This window comes from Malus domestica, chromosome 01, assembly GCF_042453785.1.
Source record: "Malus domestica chromosome 01, GDT2T_hap1".
NCBI lineage: Eukaryota > Viridiplantae > Streptophyta > Magnoliopsida > Rosales > Rosaceae > Malus > Malus domestica.
In genome coordinates, this window is record NC_091661.1 from 23,043,910 (window position 1) to 23,049,909 (window position 6,000).

Consider the following 6,000-nt stretch of genomic DNA (forward strand, 5'->3'; position numbering starts at 1 on the left):
ATAGTAATTAAACTAGAACAGCAATCTACATTGCCCATTCTCTGCTCAAACAAAACAACAGTGGCAAGCTTTGCAGCATCGCCAACTCCATCACTCTTCAGTTCTGGAACAAGATTATCTGGAGCTAGTTGCTGCAATTATAAACCAAAACAAAGCCTCTTAAATCATAAATTAACAATTTAAACTGTGATTAATAATGTGATTAAAGTCTTAAATAATTTGGGTTAAGATTTACCACGCTGTACGGAACCTTCAAAACGCAATCTCCAGCTGTTATGCTCTTTGAAGCAAACAGAGACGTTCCGGACGCCGATTTCCCAATTGAAAGTGCCCACAAAATCTCGGCGCCGGCCTTCCGCTCCAGCCACGGCAAGAAGTCGTCGGATTCGTCGACCTTGGGTTGGGACAAGGAGTGGAAGTTGAGCTTGATACTTGGAGTGTAGGAGAGGCTGAGATGTTGACGGCTGAGACGCCATCGGATTTTTCACGCTCCGAGTAGCATTGCGGTGCGGGATTGAGACGTCGTCGTTTTCAGGAGAGTGTTGGCTTGGCGCTCGACTTGACTATCCACGCGGGGAAGGTATGGAGAATTAGACGCTGCTGGAATTATGTTGAAATAAAAGATGTTATCAAAGTTGATAGTCATACAATGTAAATAAAAGATTTAACTTACTTCGCTATCGTTTCGTTCAAAAAAAAAAACAAAAAAAAGATTTAATAGCTATTTGTATAAAGCTCCTTCATTAATGTTATTCCAAGTTCGGATAATCTTTAATATTTAATTATTTTTATGATATTGTTGATGCATAAAATCAGGTTGATTTTGAAACAACGTAAAATGTCAAAGTATGACTTTCGCAAGGTTGCTTCCGTCACTAAGTAAAGATAGTGTGGTATGGAAACAAATGCAAGATGTACGTGATTCATCATAAGTTGGGCTACGTCCAAAAGGATATAAGAATTCTCATTAATAATGCAGAGTTTACATGATACAAAGGTTTAAGCATAGTCATCATTAGTGAGTTTAATAATGGATCAGAGAATCTAAGATTATAAAAAGCTTAATTGTGAGAGAATGATATCCTTTTGACGTTGAGAATAGTCCCGCATTTTAGTCTATGGTCGATGTGAGACTCTTAAAGCTTTATTCTATGATTTGACACATGTCGTGTTGTGGTGTTGATGCTGGATTCACAAGACACCATGAATGACAGATAAGAAAGAACACACTCAGAGAGATGAGGAGGAATGGGTTCGATTCGATTCATAGTAGGCGTTGATGTGTGAAGATGTTTGAGAGAAGGGATCTCGGGATGGTGGAGGTCGGGCTGGGCTGAAGACGAGCGAGAGTGAGCATTCGTTGGCCTGACTAATAATACCAAACTTTTTGGAGAGATGAGTAAGCGGGTGTGAATTGGACTAAAAAGTTAGGACTGGATAACTTATATGAGTACTATTTAATACATAAATGCACCAAACACTTGAGTTGTATTATTACTCCTATCTGGTCACTTATACAACGTGTTAACGAAGCCTAAAGATATAAGTTGACAGCAAGTGCGGCACATGCCTTGTGCCACCAGGGCGGTTGTCTAGGGCCCAAAATTAAAAAGGGCACCAAAAAATCCAAATAAATAGGTATGTTTGTACCATACTTGACCAATCCCGAAACTACTGAGCACCGGTCAACGTTATACCGTCAAGGACCCAGAAGAGTTTCCTTCCAACCAGGAGGCCAATCACAGCGCGACATGTGTTGACATCAGAAGCCAATCACAACGCGACATATGTCAACATCAGAAGTCAATCACAACACGACACGTGTCAATGTCAGAATGAAACTAGAAATTCTCTTCTATAAATAGAGATCATTCTCTCACAATATTTCTTAATGTCATTTGTACTAAATCATTCACTAATACTCATTAAATAAGACTTTGAACCTATGTACTTGTGTAAACCCTTCACAATTAATGACTCATCCCCCTCATGCCTTTTCTTTTCTCTAGACACCCCAACATCAACCCCATCGAAAAGGACTAGAGTGGGATCGTTGCTGAAGAGGGCTAGGTGGGGTCGCCGTCAAATAGAGGGTTGACGGTGGACTCGCCAGCGAACAGAGGAGTTTAGGTAGTTGAGGTCGCTGGATGAGAGATGGGTGGAGTTGGGGTCGCCTAGAAAATTATGGATTGGGGCGAGCTTGTTGACGAAGAGAGGGTTTGGAGGTTGGCTCACCTAAGAAGAGAGGAATTAGGGGTGGTGGGCTCATCCGAAAGTGAAGGATTTGAGAATTAGGAGTTTAATAATGGATTAGAGAATCTAAGATTATAAAAAGCTTATTTGTGAGAGAATGATATCATTTTGACGTTGAGAATAGTCCCGCATTTTAGTCTATGGTCGATGCGAGACCCTTAAAGCTTTATTCTATGATTTGACACATGTCGTGTTGTGGTGTTGACAAAGAGAGGGTTTGGAGGTTGGCTCGCCTAAGAAGAGAGGAATTAGGGGTGGTGGGCTCATCCGAAAGTGAAGGATTTGAGGGTGGGCTCACCAGAGAAGACAAGGGTGTTCTCACCGGGGAGGTGAGGGTCGAGATCGCCGGAGAAGGGGGGATGGTTTGTTTACACAAGAAGGGAGGAAGAAGATGAGAGGTGTTTGGTTACGAAGATAGTAAAAGATTTTGGGGAAATTCATTTGACATGTGTTAAAATTGTAGTGGGCGAAGTAAGATAGTCAGTAAATTGAGTACTCAAGAATTGTCCTAAGCAAACTGTAATCAAACTGCAAACAGAACCATTTTTCTCTGATTATAAACCAAATAAAAACGAAGGGGTCAAACTACTTTCAGTCTTTTACAGAATCTTAACATCTTTGTATTTTAAATTTTTTTCATGGGTACATCCGGACAAGCTCACTGGCCTACATACCTAATTGCATCGTGCTCATGATGAAACAGGAAACTATGTGTCGGCAAAATGTGGCAGGGAGGAGGATTTATTTTCTCCTCTCCAAGCAGAAGCAGTGGCCTTGAGGGCAGGTTTGTCTTGGGCGATTCACAGGGGTTTTCAACATATTTCTTTCGAAAGCGATTCACTTTATATTGTGGAGGCGTCATGCGATTCCTCTCCAGATTTGTCTTTCATTGGACAAATTGTAGAAGATATCAAGGTGCTTTTCCATTCAATCACTGAAGATAAAATTACCCGCACTCATAGCCAAGCAAACTCAATTGCTCATCGCCTTGCACGGGTTGGTCTCTCGGAGCAACAAGATTGTATATGGGATGTTACTCCCCCAAGTATTGTCACTGACTTACTTGTGGAGGACAATGTACTGCCATAATTGGCTCTGGATGTAATTTTTCTTGTACCACACCTTTTTGAAGTAAATGAATCTACTACCGTATCTTCTCAACCAAAAAAAAAAAAAAAATCTAATTGGGTAAGCTTATGTGAATTGATTCTTGAAAACTGTTGAGAGTTGAAATGTGAGGAACAGTTTGTCCTACATCGGTGAGGGATAAGTCTTGCTAGTGGCTTATATGATCTTAGACTATTCTCTATAGTACCAATTGATTTTATGGTGGAACTTCTTAAAAAACAAGTTGTATAAGATTTTTTTAAGTAAAATGGCTGGGGGTTTACCAAATATAAGAAAAAAAACAATTTGGAAGGGACGAAGAAATATGCAATGACATCTATGCCACACCAATTTTCACGATTATTGTATCAAATTATGATTGGGATGGCCCCTTGAAAGGTGGGATGGTTTAAAAGCTGGAAAGTGATTTGTTCGATTATAATTGAAGTAATGGATCCCAGTCTTGAGATACAATTTGTGGGAGTTGGAAATATTCGACATGATCGCATGATGTACGATGAACGGTCACGATTACGGAATCTCCAGGGTCCCAATTTTATCTTTGTTTAAAACGGAGCTTCTCCTTCTCAATTGATATTTCCAAATATTGATTTGAGAAATTAAACTCAATTAATTTAAGGAGAAACTAGGTTCTCATCATTCTTTTTGCTATTCCATTGATTAAAATTTTATTCATTTTCAATTGTTGATCAAGGTCCTTAGGTATTAATAACATCATTAATTATTTTAATAATAAAATATTTTTTTTATTTCTAAATATATTCATTTTATGTTAAAAATGTTACAATTAGCATATTTATATTTATGACTAAGTTTTTTATCATATATTTTTAGTTTTAGTTTGTACCCATTTTTAATTTGTAAATTTTTTTTATTTGTACCAATTTTCTTTTCAATTTTAATTTGTACCCATATATTAATTTCTTTTTGTGCCCATATTTTTTAAATTTTATTTGTATTTGTACCCATATGTTTTTTTATTTGTACTTTTTATTTTGCTAAATGTACCCATGCTAATTATATGTACCCATTCATGTAAAACTTTTTAATCTTAAAATGTACTCATTCTTAAATATACCAACTTGTGTCTTCCAATATATATATATATACCAACTTGTTATATGTAAAATGTACCCTTTTTTTATAAAAAATATATTCAATTTTTTTTCTAATCCATTTTTAAACTTATATGGATACATTCTTTTTTCTTTGATTTTAAAATGTATCCATGTCAAGTTTAATCAAAGAAATTTACTAATGTTATTAAGCCTAATATTTTTTTTTCGTGATTTTGAAGAATGTACCCATGTTTTGATACAATAATTTTTTTGGTAAATTTTGATGAATGTACCCATGTTTATACACACACGCACACAATAGTATATTTATATTTTAAAATTTTAATCCCACAAATTATGGTTTTTTATTTAAAATCTCATTTATAGAAACAACTAAAATTTCTAATTTTTAATTTAAAAAAATATAGTAACGTACATAGAAATAAATTATCACATTAATTTCAGGGACCTCGATCAAAAATTAAAAATCAACAAGGTTTCAATCAAAAAATATTCATGACTAAGAACCGGATTCAAAGTCTCCCTTAATTTAATTACATGTTTTACTTTAGTTTCTTAAAACGGAGCTTCTCCTTCTTAATTGACATTTCCATCTATAATGTGACTTTTTTTTATCACGCAAATTACTGGTATCGTAGTTGCCTCACAAATTGTACCATAATTACACTAGTCATTATCTTAACAAACATTATGGTTAGATCCACAGGACCCCTTAGATGACCTAGGGTAAGAATTCTATTGGTTATAGCTCGTGGGACATATTCTTTTTCTCCGAAGACAAGCTTTAGTCAACAAAATTCTTACCATAAGTCATCTAGAGGTATTGGTGGCGGAATTACCAATTACACAAATCTGATACGTTTGGTAGAATTTTTACGAAGATTATTAAAAAAAATTGGTAACATGGGGTGGGTCACCCTAAAAAACTAGCTCCAAAAGTTATTACATATAGTTCAAGTTCTAAGGATTCCCATCAAATCATCAAATAATTGAGTTTCGATCCAATAAGGAGGATTATCAAAACAATAGTATCTCAAATCCATATTATAGCCCCATTTTTACGAAGATTGACATGTGTGAGTATATGTAGATTAACATTGAATATATGTTTATCCATATTATAGACGGTTATGATTGTTGACTTACATTTCGAAGTGGACTCCAAAAAACTTTTGTTAAAAGTTGTGTAATTAAATGGTACGCACTTCCCTTCGTTTTGGGGGAGGGTAGGTTGGAGACGCTTGCTATTTGGTGGATTGGAAGAGTTTTCTAATACTATTCTGTCAGTAAAGTTTTCTAATACTCTCTACATAAATTTAGGATGCTGATTCTTTCAATGTGTCCTGTCGTTCTTTTATTGAAATTTGACTTATTTGTAGAGACTATGGTCTCTGTTTTCCTCAAATCTTGTGGGAATGAGCTGAATAGGACAATGTGCTAAATAGTACCCATGTTTAGTTGAACTTATTACTATGCAGGAAAGATGTTTTGTTGAACACAAACTAGCACATAATTTGCCTGCATCATCTCTTTGTGGTGG

The 6,000-nt window shown here is 35.9% G+C and overlaps 1 pseudogene; it reads right to left on the reverse strand.

Annotated features, from left to right (window-relative positions):
* The window catches only part of LOC103412706 (fructose-bisphosphate aldolase-lysine N-methyltransferase, chloroplastic-like), a 61,991-nt pseudogene extending 61,483 nt beyond the window's left edge, over positions 1 to 508 (reverse strand).
* Positions 509 to 6,000: the final 5,492 nt, after the last annotated feature.